The sequence below is a fragment of the Equus asinus genome, chromosome 2 (genome assembly GCF_041296235.1).
Source record: "Equus asinus isolate D_3611 breed Donkey chromosome 2, EquAss-T2T_v2, whole genome shotgun sequence".
NCBI classification, from domain to species: domain Eukaryota; kingdom Metazoa; phylum Chordata; class Mammalia; order Perissodactyla; family Equidae; genus Equus; species Equus asinus.
Genome location: NC_091791.1, coordinates 31,694,752 through 31,710,887, shown reverse-complemented (window position 1 = coordinate 31,710,887; position 16,136 = coordinate 31,694,752).

Below are 16,136 nucleotides of genomic sequence, written 5' to 3'. Positions count from 1 at the left end.
AGGAGTCTAAAGGTGAGTCTGTGGCTTTCAACTTGAGAAGGCAGAGCAAAGAGTGAGGGAAAAACAATCTGCTGTGGGAGCCGACTCCACCTCTATGGATGGTAAGACAAAGGATGTGTGCACATTCCTGGTGACGAGCTGAGGGCCACGCATGAGGGAGAGGCAGCCTAGAGCTGCTTTAGATTTGGCTTGAGAGGACCACCCCTGGTGATGGAACCCCAACTGACGATTAGTATGACTGGACCACTGGAAACCAGACGCTTAGGGGAATAGAGGTAGTTAAGTGTAGTTTAAACCTTCAGAGGGGTTCCTGGGGACCTCCCTCAGGTCTTCATTCTGTTTTCTCAGGCTCCTCCCCCAGGTCTCCCTCTACACCCTCCCCATCTGGAGTCCCCACCCTGGTTCTTGTGGATCCTCTTCCCTACTTCTCAAGTTAACAGAGTCCCAACCCCATGCCTTTTCCTTTGTCTTGCAAAACTCTGCCATCTCAGGCTTTAGCCAGAGGTCAATGGGGTCTTCCTCTGCTCAGGATTTTGCTGGTTGAAAATTAGGTGAGGGCTTTGACAGAGAAGGGAGAGTTTAGACTTTTTTCCCCCAGGCTCTGACCAGTGTTCTACTTACTTAAGGACAAAAACACATCATTACCATAAACTCCGACAGGATAGATGCACATGAGGAATGCCTTGCCACATACTTTTTATTCTCTCCTTCTGGGACTTCTGTTAAAAGTATGGGGCCAGCCCAGTGGCACAGCAGTTAAGTGCACATGTTCTGCTTCGGCGGCCCGGGGTTCACTAGTCTGGATCCCGGGTGCGGACATGGCACCGCTTGGCACGCCATGCTGTGGTAGGCGTCCCACATATAAAGTAGAGGAAGATGAGCACGAATGTTAGCTCAGGGCCAGTCTTCCTCAGCAAAAAAGAGGAGGATTGGCAGCAGATGTTAGCTCAGGGCTAATCTTCCTAAAAAAAAAAAAAGTGTGATAGGCCTTCTTACTCTGGCTTCTATGTCTCTTACTCTTGCTTCTGTATTTTCCATCTTTAATCTCTCTGGGCTGCATTCTAGATAGTTTCTTCAGACGTAAATTCTAGTTCACTAATTGTCTCTTCAGTTGTGTCTAATCTGCTGTTAAACTCTTCCCTTGAGATCCCAGTTTCATTTTTTTTTCAGTGCTAGAATTTCTGTTTCGTTCTTTTTAAATGTGCCATGTCACTTTTTATAGTTTCTAGTTTCCTGCCAGATTTTTCAAGTTTGGCCTTTTATTTCTTTGAACACAGTAAGTATAGTTGTTTTTAGTTTGTGTCTGATAATACTAATACTTTGTGTGCTTTGTGGTTTGTTTCTGTTGTTTTCTCGGTTCTTCTCATGAATGCTGGAATAGCTTGGAACCTTGGATTCAAAATCCAGAAAGTATTTTTATTTGCTTCAGCTAAGTGCTTGAGGGTGTTACTATTGTGGGACCACCACAATTCGATTTCAAGGCTCCATAATTCCTGGTAAGAAATCAGGGTGCAAATCTGTGTGAAGGCTGGTTTGTGTCAGGTTCATTCCCCACCTCTTCTGCACCCCATCCATGGTGTATCCTTCCAGTTCTGTGCAGGGTACGGGTTTTCAGAGTTCCTGCCTGTGACAGACTCTGGTGTTCACATCTTTTCCTCCAGCCTGGAGGATACTCAAAGCACAGCTCCTGCTCCGGTACCTATTTCTCCCAGGTCAGCAAACGTCCTCTGGACAAAAGCAGCTTTGTAGGCTGGGCTTATCTCCCTGGATTCTTATCTTCACCCAGATCATAGCCCAGTAATTCCCCAGTAGTTTTTAATCTTTGGTGTTTTCAAGAAGATGTTTTTCTAATGTTTTGGCTCACCTTCCTTTCATTGTCCTCAGTGGAGAACTGGCCTGAATTGCCTCGTCCACCGTGACCAGGAGTTCACATGAAGAATGAGTACTGTGACCTTACTACTTGAGAAATAGCAACCCTGGCCTTATTCACTAAAGGAGGCTTTGCTGCCTTCCTGGGCTTATTTTCATCACAAAGAACTCCATATCGGCTAAGAACATATCTCTCTTAGTCATGCAGGATGAGTAGAACCATCCTCATATAGTTTTTCTCTTGGCCCCAATTTTTCTCCTGCCGCAAGCAGGACTAGCAATTGTCAAGGAGTCAGGAGATTTGGTTTCAGTCCTAGCTTTGCCACTGACTCATTCCTTGCCACGGATAAGGGAGCTACTTCTTCTTTTGGACCTTTGGTTTTTTAAAAATAGTTTATCTGCAACATGGGATTAGGAATCAGATCTCCTAAAAATATCTCCTAAGATTATGCCTGTGAAAATGCCCGACATGCTGCTTGACACGTTTAGATGCTCAAAAAATATTTGATGAATATTAATTTGAACCAGTTACACGACTTTATCAATTTAGTTGCAAATACTAGAAAAATCTCCCAAATAACAATAGTTTTTTAAAAAAAGAGTTTATTTCTCTTTCATGTAACAGACTTCTGAAGACAGGTAGTCCAGATCTGGGGTGGTGACTCCACATTTTTCAGGGCCTCAAACACCTTTCATCCTGCTGCTTCCCCATCCTCAGTGCATTGCCTCCTGACCCAAAATGCTGCTTAGGCTCCATCTGCATTTTAGGCAGCAGGAGGAGGACAGGCGGGAAAAGGGCACCCCTCACATTCAAGGAGACTTCTTGGCAGTCCTGCGCAACGCACCTGCTTAATCTTATGGATGGGCCTTTGCACGCGGCTCACGTGGAGCTGCTGGGGAAGTGGGGAAATGGAATCTCTGAGCTGGGTGGTGCTTGGCTATTTGTAGGGTTCTTTTTCTAAGGAAATGAGAAAAAGGGAAATCTGCCACAGTGGCCTCCCCAAATCATTTGTCCTCGTTGAACTTCGGTTTCTTCTTCCATAGAAATTGATGGGGGGAGGCACTACTGGCGTTTTGGGTGGTGCAATTCTTTACTTGCAGAACTGTTCTAATGCGATGCAGGACATTTAACGTCCCTGAACCATGACTGTTAAATGCCGGTAGTACCCTGAGGCATCGTGACCATCAAAACAACCCCACTCTTTTCTAACTGCTTGTAGGGGACAATACTACTCTCTGTTAAGAACCCCTGGACAGGATGATTCTAAAGTCCTTCTAAGAGTGGCATTCTGTGGGAGCCTGTGAGTCTATGATGCTTGGGTCACAGTAACTTCATCTGTCAAATGGGCAAGCTGAGGGGAGAAGATGGGAATGCAAAGGTCTCCTTCTTCTGTCCTCCCCAGCTTTGAGGGGAGAAAGGAATCATTACACAGCTAGAGTCAAGATCATTGGCCTCCAGGTGGTCAGAGAAGGAGAAAGGATGGTAGGAAGGAGGGGACCAGGACATGAGGAGGAGGGCAGGCAGGAACCCCAAACACCTGGTCCCAACAGGGCCTGCTACCTCTCCCCAGGGCCTTTCACTGTGCCCCTGGTGTGAGAGATGGAGGGAGAGCCATCTCCCGAGAAGCTGGCACACTGACCTCTGTCTGTCATGAGGCCCTCATTAGCGACTCCCATGTCCGTTGGCGGGACCTCATAACTGGGGCCCATCTGACCTTTGGGGCAGCAGATGCTACATCTGGCAGAGCTGATCAAAGAACCCCGGGGCCCAGCCCTTCCTGGCCCTGGTCCCTGCCTGGTCCCAGGGAGTGGCAATTAGGCGGATCATGATATGCTCATCCCAGTGGGTTCTGACGGAGCCAGAGGAAGGAAGTGTGAGGCTCCAGGGTCATGCTGCCTGGATTCAAAACTGGTTCCCACCCTCATTTAGTTGTGTGACATTGGACAAGACCTTTCTGTGTTGTTCGTTCCCGCATCTGCACGATGGAGACAGTAACAGCACGTATCTCACAGGGTTGCCCCATAGCGAGAGATCATGGACAGTAGTGCCTGGCCTATGATAGGCCCTCTGTAGGTGGCAGTCCTTGCTCTTCTGGGTGGAGCCCTGCCTCTCTTTGCTCCCAGCCAGGAGACTCTGATGCATACTGTATGGCTTCCAGGGTTTAAGCAACTTGCCCAAGGTTCCGCAGTTGGCCGAAGCTCCTGCTCTCTACCACCCAACGTGAAGGGAGGCAGTTCCTGGAGGGAGCGGGGAGTGGACCAGCTGAGGCCACATAGCAAGCAGACCAAGCTGGGCTCCACTCAGAATGGGTACCTGACCCCCAGCTGCCCTTGGCTGTGCCCATGAGAAGGCTGGAGCTCAGAGAGCCACCTCCCTGCCACCTCACAGACACAGGCTTGCATGCAGCGTTGCCTTCAGCTGCATCTCGGAATGTATACAGGGAGCCCGAGGGAGGAGTTGGCCCAGCCCGAAGTGAAATGTTCGTGGAGCCACCCAGGCCATAGGCAGGGAGGTTCGGAGGGGCCCAGGAAGGGGCTCCCCTGAGTTAGCCAGCTGCTCAGGGCCTGACTGGCTTGTTGCTGGAGAAGGTGCACATGGTGTGAGTGGAGTGGGTCTGGATGGCGGGGCAGGCAGGGCTGGGCCCTGAGGCACACAGTGAGGCCAACAGAGCCACCGTTCGGGGCACCTCTCCTCCCCCTCCACAGCCCCGGCCCCTCATGCCCTAGGCTCACCATCGCTGGGATGGGAGCAGGAGAGTAAGGTCTGTCTGGGGGCAGCAGAGCTTGTGGCAGATGACCTGGGTCTGAGGTTGGAGGCCTGAGTGCCGGTCCTGGTCATGGCATTCATTACCACTGAGTATAACACTGAAGCTAACGTAATAATCATGGCCCTGTCATTACAGATGTCATAATGAATATGAATTAACAGCGAGGATAACTACTTGTTTTCAGTGCTTGCTCTGTGCCAGGCGTGTGCCAGGTGCTATCTGTGAACCATCTCCTTTAATCCTCCTAGTAATCTTGTGAGGAAGGTACCATCAGTCCTGTTTTCAAAGAGGAAACTGCACTGTGAGGGCTTCAGCGACTTGTTCAAGGTCACGTAGCAGGTAAAGGGCAGAGGCCAGGACCGGATCCCGCTGAGCCCACTGCGTGGGTTACACACTGGGCGTCCGCACCATTTACTGGCTGTGAACCGCTTTACCTCTCCAGACTTCCTTTTGCTCATCAGTAAAATGGTTTTAAATACTTTTATCCTGATGACTTCATAGAGTTGTGGTTAGAACTCGCTGAAGAAGGGATGTGACAAGTATTTGTAAGTTCATCCGTTATTCAATCAACGATGATTTATTGAGCCCATGTCTTATGCTGGTCACTTTTCTAGGGACCAGGGATACAACAGTGAACTGACCAGGCAAGGTCCTTGCCTTGGTCTCCCTCACAGGATCTAAACTCTGGAGTGGGGGTGGGGTGACGTAGAATGAACAAGTCAATGAGTGAGCAAGTCTGGTGATGTCTCATCGTGCTCTGTGCTCTGAATACAATAAGACAGGTGATGGGACTCATTCTACTTCAGATGGGTTGGTAGAGAGGGGCCATCTGAGCAGGCGACGCTCAGAGTTGGAGCCTGTTGACAGAAAGAGCCAGCCATGCAAAGAACATCACCGGTGAGGGACAGCGAGGAAGGTCTGGCCAGTGGCCGGCACAGCAAGTGGAGGGGAGAGCAGGAGGAAAAGGAGGCAGAGAGTCAGGCTGGGCCCGGAGGTCTCGTGGGCACTGGCGGGCAGTTTGGATTTGATTCTCTGGGCAACGGGAACCTGGTTGTATCAGTTAGAAATACATGTGTTGCGGAAAACTAGACCAACTCTGGCTTAAACAAATAGAAGGTTATTTTTCTTACCTGAAAAGGAGCCTGCAGCCAGATGGCTGTTGATACCAGCTCAATGGATTGACGACACCTGGGCTGACATTCTGTCATTCTCCCACCTGTCCCCGCGGGTTCTAAGTGGCCGTGGAAGCTCTAGGCATCACATTACACACAAGGCAGATTCTGCTCACTTCTCACTAATCAGAACCGCTCTTAGCTGTGAGGAGGCTGGAATAGGGAGTCAAGTGTAGGAATGAGCTTCTCTGGCCCTGAGCGTGGAGGCAGCAAGGAGAGCTGGGGCTGGGTAAGCCAGCTGCTGTCCGCTGCCCCACTGCTTCTCCATCGCTCACAGGCGGGCATAGGCTGTCTGGGCTGCATCTCAAACAAGCTCTCCAGAGATGCTGATGCGCCTGGTCCATCGCCCACGCTTTGAGAAGTGTGGGTATTCAGTACGGAGAGTTTTAAGTAAGAAAGTGGTTGCTTAATTTCTGAGGTTCTGTGGAGACTGCAAGTAGGGGACAAGAGAGGACACCAGGAGGCAGGTTAAGAGGCCAGAAATCATCGTCACTGCAGTTAGGGTGGTAGCAGGGCAGATGGCACTGATGAGTGGGTTAAAAATTTTTTTTTTAATTTTAAAAATTATGGTAAGATATACATAATATAAAATTTATCATTTCAACCATTTTTAAGTGTAAAATTCAGTGGCATTAAGTGCATTCACAATGTTATACAACCATCACACCATCCATTTCCAGAACTTTTTTATCTTCCCAAACAGAAACTCTGTACCTATTAAATAATAACTCCTCACCCCCTTCTGCTCCGTCTCTGGTAGCTTCTAGTCTATTTTCTGTCCCTATGAGTTTGACTATTCTAGGTACCCCATGTAAATAGGATCATACGATATTTGTCATTTTGTGTCTGGCTTATTGCACTTAGCATAATGTCTTCGGGGTTCATCCGTGTTGTGGCATCTATCAGAACTTCCTTCCTTTTTAAGGCTGAATAATATTCCATTCTATGGATATACTCCATTTTGTTCATCATTCATCTGTGGGTGGACATCTGGGTAGTTTCCACCTTTGGGCTGTTGTGAATAGTGCTGCTATGAACATCAGAGTGCAAGTGTCTGTTTGAGTCCAGCGGTCGGCTTTCAGATAAGTTTTGGAGTAAGACTATCAGAACTTGCTGACGGTAGGAAGGAAAGGCAGGAATAGAGTTAAGAATGACTCTGGGTTTTGGCTTGGTGGTGACAGCGGCATTTATTAAGATGAGGAAGAAGTTGTAAAGTGCTTTGTAAACATTGAGGAGTGTCATTTTATTCAGAATTCTTTTAAGGAGTTATCAGCTATGAAATTGCCCTAATAAAGGCACCAAAACATCATTTTAATAAGTCGTACGTCTGGGGCCTGGGAGCTCAGGTTTCCATATTCCTTCCATAACTTTTTGATTTAACTCAGGATTTGGCAAACAACAGCCCACAGACCAAATCCAGCCCACCACCTGGTCTTGCACGGCCTGAGAGCTAAGAATAATTTCACAGTTTTAAATGTAAAACATGTAAAAAAAGACTATGTAGCCCTTTAGCTAGAACAGTTGTTCAGTTTTGCCTCTTGGCTTGCAAAGCCTAAAATATTTACTAGCTGGCCCTTTACAGAAAAAGTGTGCGGACCCCTGGCCTAAATTAATTGGTTTGGCTCAGACTGAAGAAGTGTGCTCAAGTGGAAATAAAAAAACAAAACAAAACAAATCAAACCCCTCCTCACCCCTGCTGACCTACTTCTGTAGGTTTTTTTTCTTTCTGCTGAGTGTGTGCTGGTTCCACAAGACAGCAAGCCACAGCGTCCGCCCCCAGCCCTGCCCTCCGCAGGTCACCGCAGGTCCAGTCACCTGAGACCGTGAAACTGATTAATGCCAGTGTGGTGCTGTTTACCAGGAACAAGTGATTTATTTTAGCATCTAAATTTTAAATGGTGTCTATGCTTCCCAGGAAGCTGTCTGGTTTAGAAAATTGCCCATAATAAATGCATGCAATAAATCCATTATTTTGACCTAAAGAAAGGTATTCAAGTTTTATAAGAGAAAATCAGTTTCTCCTCATCCTCACTAAATACATGTTGTGTAAATAATTAAAAACAATGGTTTGAATGGGTGCTAAATTATCAGCTTGCCTAAATGCAATCCTGGCTCGTATTTTTCCAATTAATCATGCAAAAAAAACAATCGATGTGCTGGTATCTCCCTAGTGAGGCCTCCTCTCCACTCCTGAATTATCCAAGAACCCACGGCGCTTACTCCGTCCAATGGGCTCAGTTGTGCTTTGAAGTGCCAAGAGGGAAGATGTCTGCGGAGGGTGACCCATCCACTCAGGGCCCCCAGCTTTCAGGGTTTTAGCTGCTGCCCTGGTCCTGGATGGTCCTGCTTTTCCTCACTTGCCGCTGTGGCCTGGTTCTCCTGCAGGTTGCAGGGCTGTCCGTTCCTGGGCTTCTGAAGTTCTGATTCTTTCAGTTCATGCTCAGTGCCTGGGGAGCTGGGTTCTAAGAGGGAGTCAGCTTCAGCCCCTCGCTGTGCCCCTTCCTTGAGACTTCAAAGCCCCCGACTGTGACTAGACTCGCGGCACACGCATACCCCTTCCTTTGGAGCCTGTGGTGTGATTTCTAGCCAGTTGATCACACCCCTTTCCTGGAGAACTTCTCACGACATCCCTCTCGGAGGGTGCGGGAGGTTGGGAGGAGTCTACTCTCCCTGGGCAGGAGACTTTTTGGACCCCTTGCAAATTTACTCCCCTGCTCTTCAGTAATCACTTCTGCATACCAAGGGGGATGGGGATTGGTGGTCTTTGTCAGGCCGTAGGAAGTCTTGGTCAAAGAACGTCTACTCATCTCACCTTTGCCTAACCAAGAGGGGTTCCTGGGAGTCTGTGCCTCCCATGGAGAACACGGGTCCCAGGGTGATTTGCTGCTTCATCTAGTGGAAGTGACCAACAGTTTCTGTCCTGCAAAGTTCATTCGTTCGTTCAACAAATGCTCACACAGCATCTCCTACGTGCTGGGCACTATTCTAGGCACTTGGGACACTCCAGTCAGCAAAACAGACAAAGAGCCCTGTCCTCATGAGGCTGCATGGGAGTGTGTTAAGTTCAGCTCTGGAGTACAATGCAGTGCTGGGAGGCCCAGAGGAGAGAGGACAGACTGTTGTGTGCATGTGTGTGCAGGGCACTGAGAAAGGATTCACACAAGAAGAGACATTTGCTGGGGTCTTGAATGCTGAGTGGGATTCGCCAAGACACGCAGGGTCAGGATTGGGGAAGGGAATTCCCAGTTTTTTGCAAATAAATCAGCTCCAGGAGGGGCCACTCAGGGAAAAAGGCACCTGTAGGGTGGGCTGGGCCCACTGAGGGACTTTGAATGCCATACAGAAGAGTTTGGACTGGACTGTGCGTCCCTCATTTTCAGGGACCCCAGCAGTGAGTAACTCTAGGGGGAGCCATTCAGAAAGACTTCAAGGTGAGTGGCGCCCCCTCCAGTTGGGTCCTGCCGCTCTTCCCTTCCATGCTCTCCTCCAGGTCTCCTCTGAGGGCTGGTTGTGTGGGTGCCTGCCAGAGAGCACCCTGACATGCTGTCACATCCCCGACCTTCCTAGCGATCGCATTGAATAACTTCTCTCCTTCCTAGGTGCCTGCATGCCACACCTTCTGATTTTAAGACCAGAATTCATTAGCACTTGCTTTCTTCTCTCTCTGGGCACCTTCAGGGGTCAGGATGGTTCCCTGGCCTGTCTTTCTCAGCTCACAGTGATTCTTCGTGCACAGTGTTTCTAGTGGTGGGCTCAGCCCCAACGCTTGGGGCTCTGAAACAGCAGCAGGTGGAAGTTTAGGCCTGGGGTCTTCAAGTTTGATCCTTGGACCCTGTGAGCCCGCATCATCCTGTTGAAAATCCAGAGCCCACCTCAGATCTACTGCATCTGAATCTCTAAGAGTGGGGACTGGGTCCGCTTTTGGGACATGCCTGCCAAGTGGTTCTTACGCCTGTCAAAGTTTGAGGTCTACTGTATAGGAGAGAAGCTCCTTAGCATTTTGGGGAGCCGGGGCCAGGTTCCCTTGGTTGGATTTCATGCAGTTAGCACCCCTGGATGGTGGGATCTTGGCTCTGGCCTCTGCCCGAGGGCGTCTGGGTCTCCACAGTCACTACCCACGAGGCTGTTGTTGCTGGTGGAGAGGGTGAATCTTTCTTAGGTAAAGCTACATCTCCTTCCCTGAGATTTCCTCCCCCCGCCTCTGGTTCTGCCCTCAGGAGCCACACCAAGCAAGTTTCCCTGAGATGGCAGCCCTTCAGACATCTGAAAGCTGCCATCATTTCAAGATTCTTGAGTTTTTTGACCCGTCTTTATCTAGTGTCATCTCTGGACACTTTGCTCTCCTGGCTGTTCTCTTGGAGGGTGACTCTGTGCTATGAATTTTCTGTGTATCTTCATTCACTCCTCCCAACATCCTGATAAGGTTGCCTTTATCATCCCCATTTTACAGATGAGGAAAGAGAGGCCAAAAGGAGCGAAGAGACTTTCCTAAGGTTACAAGACTACTTTGTGCCAGAGCTGGGATTTGAACCCAAGGTCAGCTAGAACACCAAAGCCAGTGCTCTGTTGTGATCCCCATTTTACAGACGGGGAAACCGAGGCTTAGAGCAGTTAGGGACCTACCTAAATCACACAACATCAAGTGGTAGAGCTGGGATATGGCCCTAGAGCTTACGTTCTTAATCATTAAGTCAAATACCGCCTTCCTGCATCATAATCATACCTATAACAGAACCTCTGCTGCTTAATACAGCGGGCACAGAGTAAGCAGCCAAAAGAGACATTGGTTAATATAATTGTTGATATTATTCTTAGAGCTTGACACCGCTCCCACCCAATATGGACACATATATACTTGTGGACAAATATACCCGTATTACATCAAGGGGAATACATTTGCAAACTTGAAACACTGTAAGATAACTAAAATTGCTGTTGTTGGGGGCAGAGAGGAGGTTTCAAACCATCCTGAGGAGTGACTGGTGCCGATCCATACCACCAGTGTTCACTGAGCACCTATTAGGTGCCCAGAACTAGAGGCCCCGTGTCAGACCCTCAGGCTGTCCTCTCACGGTCAAACCCCCTTCCTTTCAGATGGACTCAGATTTTGTTTGGTATTGGACAGCCATGTGTGACCCCTTCCCCAGCAACAGAGGCCAAATGGTAATTAGCCCAAATTAGTGTTCTCACCCCTGATCTCACATTAGCATCACCCAAGGGGGTTGTAAAACCATGGCGAGGAGAGGCACTGCAGACCAATGACATCGGGCACTCTCAAGGTGTGTGTGTGTTGGCGGGGGGAGGGCTGGGGGTCGCAGGTGATTCCGGTGTGCACTCGGGGCTGGCTCCAGCCAGTCATGACCATTCCAGTCCTCTTGCTAGTGGTTGTCCGGGCGTGTGATACAACAATGGCCAACGAGACATCAGGAGAAGTGTGTGCAGGGGGCTGTAAAGGGGAAACCTGTTTCTCCTCTCAGCACTCTTCTCTCAGTACTTCACTTCTGATGCTTCTGGTCACCAAACGCGTGTGGGTTTTTCCTGCACCAAGCAATTCTGCAACACCAGATGGGTGTCGTCTGGTTCAGCTCAGTTCTGACATTATCTACCTGGAGTTAGCATCAGATTCCACAGGTTAAGGGCTCACTCCCACGAGTCTGCCCCTGCCTCCCCACTTTGGACACCAATTCATAAGTCCAGGTTGTTTTCTGTGCTTCTAACCTACTGGCTATAAATTGGAGTTTCCCACGCCCCCCTCCTTGGGTTCAATGAATTTGCTAGAATGGCTCACAGAACTTGGGAAAAGTTTACTCACTAGATTACCAATTTATTGTAAAAGGATGCAACTCAGGAGCAGTCAGATGGAAGAGATGCACAGGGTGAGGCAGGGGGAGGGGCCCTCCCAGCGCCTCTGCATGTTCACCCACCTGGAAGCTCTCTGAAGGCCTTCAGTGAGGGCTTTTTTTCCTTCTATGGAGGCTTTGTCACATAGGCACGGTGGATTAAGTCATGGCCACTGGTGACTGACTCAGGTTCCAGCCCCCCTCCACTCCCAGGAGGCTGAGTGGTGGGCCTGCCAGTTCCACCTCTCTCATCATAGGTTGCTTCCCCTGGCAGCCAGCCCGCTCCTGTGGTGAGTTCTGAGGGGCTTTCCAAAAACCACCTTATTAACGCACACTCAGGTGTGGTGGAAAGGGCCTTGTCACACATACAAGATTCTCCTTTCACCTTTATGGCTCTTATCACTTAGGAAATTCCAAGGGTTTTATGAGCTCTGTGCTCGGAACAAGGACAAGAAACCAAATACATAGTTCTTATTCTACTTCACAATATCACAGGGGAGCACCTGGGGAAATTTTGATGGCTCTCAAGGCAAGGGATACATGCTGCTGTGTGACATGGGCTGATTGTCATTGTTGCAGGCCTCTTGTGACCACATTGGGTAAAGCCAAGAGAATGCCAGGGAAGCTGACCCAGAGCCCTGATTTTGATTGACATAATCTGGAGGACTGCTGCCTCTGGGCTTCCTGTTCTATGAGACAATGTGTCCTTGTTATGGGAGCTCCTTTGAGTTGGGCATTGTGTTACTTGCAGCTAACAGCACTCCTAGTTGTTCTGGTCCCCGAAGAGCTTACAGTGCTGCTGGGGAGACCAGGAGCACATCCAGCTATCGGTAGGTCACCAGCCACACAGCAGTAACAGCTGGGCACCCACCGGTGTTACAGGCACTACGTGGTGGGAGAGAAGGGTGGGGTCGGGGGGCTGCTGAGTGTGGAAGGGGCTCATGGAGAAGGAGGAGGGAGGGGAAGAGTGGTGGACTTGAGATCACACACGTCATTCAGAGCGTGGGCTCTGCAACCCGCCTCCGCCGCTTCCCAGGAGTGCCACTTGGGAAACTGACCCAACCTCTCTTGGCCTCAGTTTCTCATCTGCTAAGTGGGGATGATAATAGGGCCTAAATCCTGGGGCTTTGTGAGGATGTGAAAAGACCTTTAGCGTGGTGTGTGGCACAGGGCAGGCTCTCTAATGACAGCTGTTGTGATGGGTATTCCCAGGGTGTAAATCACTGCGAGAACCCTGGGGTGGCCACGCTCCTGCCATCTGTCCTGAACCGGCCGAAGCGCCTTCCTCCCCCTACAGGTCTAGGCGCACCTGTTGCAGGCGCATATGAAGAAACGCACTGGCCAAGCAGATCCTTCTTTAGGGATGCTTCTGCTTCTTTCTCCTTGTGCTATGGCCTTGTTCTATGTTCTAGATTTCAGGGCTCAGCTCTACCCCTGAACCCACATTTCCCCCTTGATATAGATCCTGAACTGTTCCCTAGACTGATGGCTGTTTTTCTGGCCATGAATTTGGACTCTGTCGTCTTGCACATCTTAAGGTACCCTTCTGACCTGCCCCAGCTGGATGCTCTGAGGATAAAACCTCCCTGCTGATAAATTGGCTCACAGGCTGCCACGAGCCTCCGGCTTCTCCCCCAGAGCACCCCTGACAACAGAGTGTGAACGCTGTTCGAGTCTGCCACGGCGAGAAACACCTCTGAAGCCTTGTATCTGATCTTTAATTCATGTGGATTTTGCAGCTTACTTCCTGACTTTAGCAGGTCATTATAATATAAAAAGTTTACAATAACTCACCATCGGGAAAGACTACAAAGAACTTCCGCAGCCGCCCTATTGATTAATGCATGGGCTGCCGTTGTAGAGATTCTAGCTATTTTTTAGTATTGGGCTGAAATGAAAAGAGATCTCATTGCCCAGCAAGTTAGCTTCTCTCCTCTGTCCAAGGTCACAATATGTCCAAACCCCAGATCTCTAACTTGTGGCTGTGAAGGGCAGCAGTTCTTTTTGCACTGGCTTTGGGTAATCACCAATGAGAGATACTTGGAATAACACCAATGCGGTGGGCCACTGGAGTAGTTCAGGCTTGTGTTAGTAGGCTGGATAGCCCAGGAAATGCTGAGAAGTCATTCCTTAGCCTGGTGATGCCACTGAGCTTTGCCTCCTCTTGCCCTCCAGGTCTTCGACTGGCCTGCCACTGCTTCTTATCTGGTCTCATTCATGTGACTTAAATCCTGCAGCCTGTGTCTTTCGGCCTCTGCCCTTTGTGTCAGATAGGATACACATAACAAAAGACCCAAATAGACAGTGGCTGAAATCATCACGACACTGAATTATCTCCTTAAGAAGTCTGATCCAATGTTGATGAACAGCTCAAAAATGTCAACAAGGACCCAGGCTCTTTTGATCTCTCTGCTTGGCTGTCCTCACTGTGCTTGCTTTTCTTAAGCTTATAACCTTTTGATGGCATAATGGCTGCCACAGCTCCAGCCATCATGCCCTCACACAAGCACATTCAAGGCAGGAAGGAGAAAGAAGGAGTAGTTTCTAACATTAAGTGTCTATCTCTTTTATTGGGAAGCAAGAAGCCTTTCAGAAGATTTGTCTTTATGTCTCATTGGCTGGAACTGTATCCTACTGACAGGGAAACTGGGCAAGTGGGAATCTGGGAAAAGCAAATGAGATTACTGGGTTAGCCTTAGTCCAGTCATGATTCATCTCCTGGGGATGGAACAAAACCAGGGTCTGTAGTGAGGAGGAGGGGGGAGATGGCTTTAGGGTAGGCACTAACAGTGTCAACCATGGTCTTTCTAATTTCCTGTCACCATCAACCTGCTGGCTCAAGTCCACCCCATGCCATCTGAGGAGACCTCAGGCTCTGGCACACCTCCTGCATCGTTAGACCCTCCTTTTTAGCTATCGATGCCACCTTTGGGGTTTGTTATAAAATCTGTCAGAGGGAAGGAAAGTCCCCTTTCAACACGTCTCATGGAGTTGCACCCTGCCGGGTCTGTAATACACGGATGAGTGAGGTAGACAGAGCTCTCACTCAACGCCTCTTGAAGACTGCTGACGCTGGGGAGCAGAGATTTTTCTGAAGTAAAGGTGACCCTTAGCTCCCACGCAAAATTATTCCCCAAATCAAGTGTGAGTGAAACGCCTGTCCCTAGCAGTCGGCTCCTGTTGTAGACAAAGAATTCCAAGCGTCTGCATTGCTTTCCTGAGGAAGGGCACAGTTTCTTCTGCAGGAAAGGACACAGACTCGGTAGCTGGATGCTGAGATTTGAGTCCTGGCGTGGCCAATGTGACCTCGGGCGAGTCCTTGACCTTCCCTTGGCCTCTGTCAATACTGCTCTAAACAGGAGACATAACAGCCCCCTCCCGGGCTGCTGTGAGGCTGAACTGGAAGGAGTGAGGCCAAAGGACCTCAAAGGGAGAAGGCTGTGGTGCTCTAAGTGCCATGGTTTCTTCTTGCCTTCCAGGCTTCTTCCATGAGCACATTTTCAATTATGTATTTGCACTTGAACTTGGCCACCTGCTGGCTGACTAACTTTGCTAGAAACCAGGACTATGGCTCACTTGGGAGCAAAGTTATTCTACTCCAATTCTACTTCATTGGCCTTCTTGCTTCTTTTTAAGTTTTCCTAAAGAGCTGGTCCCAGGTCTCCAGTTTCTTGATTTGTGGGTGTCTGTGGGAGGCCTTTCCCCTCTTTGCTTCCATTGCTATTTTTTTTCTTTTATTGTGGAGGTAAAATTTATATGCCGTAAAGTCCACAAATCTTTAAAGGTACTGTGCAGTTTATGTATTTTCCATATGTATACACCTGTGTGAGCTCTGTCCAGATCAAGATATGGAACATTTCCATCCCTCCAGAAGGCTTCCTGGTCCCCCTCCCCATCAGTACCCCTCATTCCCTCTGCCCCGCACCCCCCTCCCACACCATTAGCCCAGCTTGTCCTCGCGTCACTCAGTAACTGTTCTCGAACTTCATATGAAGTGGCGTATACACCCTGTACCTCACATTGTTCCCGCGATACCTTCACTTCTATTCTTCTTTTCTCATCAATTTGAGAGCTGTCAGCCCCTCTTCCTGATGGGTGGAGCTCCTCCCTTCCGCCACATCACCCACGACTGTCTGCTCCTGTCTCCCGAGATGGGCGGAACCCTCAGGTATGCCTCCTCTAGCAGGGTGTCCCAGGACATGTGGCTATCTCCAGGGGGCCCCAGATTGGACCTCCCCTCCCTCCTCCTCTCCCAGGGGCAGCCGCGGGGCTTTGCAAGCTCTGGCCATTGCAGGGCTCAGAGGAGCCGGGCCTGGGCCAGGGGCTGGGTGGCCTGAGCAAAGGTTTCCGAGAAGTGGCCTGAAGTGAAGACAGGCTGGGAGGCTCTACGGACAGGGCCTGGAGGGCTGGGTCCAAGTCCTGGGGGAGGCAGGGGAGGCTGGGGGGCCTTCGGGTGAGTGTGGATAAAGCTGGAGACCCAAGAGAGG